Source organism: Eschrichtius robustus, chromosome 13, assembly GCF_028021215.1.
Source record: "Eschrichtius robustus isolate mEscRob2 chromosome 13, mEscRob2.pri, whole genome shotgun sequence".
NCBI lineage: Eukaryota > Metazoa > Chordata > Mammalia > Artiodactyla > Eschrichtiidae > Eschrichtius > Eschrichtius robustus.
The window spans coordinates 26,626,467-26,626,796 of record NC_090836.1 but is presented as its reverse complement, the minus strand read 5'-3'; positions in this window follow the sequence as shown (position 1 = coordinate 26,626,796).

Genomic DNA, 330 nt, shown 5'->3' with positions numbered 1-330 from the left:
GTTCGGTGGCTGAAAGGCCCGAGCGAAAAGGAGTTGCTGGCGATTGCGGAGGGACCCCGGGTCGGTGCACCCGCGTGGGCGCGCGCCCGGGAGTGGCCGGCCGCCGTTGTTGGACCTCGTGCTTTAGTTTCTTGCGGCCCCCGCGCGTGTTGTGATGAGGGTGGACAATGAACGCCCCTCGCTCGAAAACTAAGTTGCCGCCTACTTGCGAGCTGGCGGGCGGAGGGCGTTTAAATCGGCCTTTCGGGTCGGTGCCGGCGTGGCTCGAGTGCACGCGGGTGGCGTTGTCCGCCCAACTCCGGAGGGATGCGGATGCGACAATGAGCAACA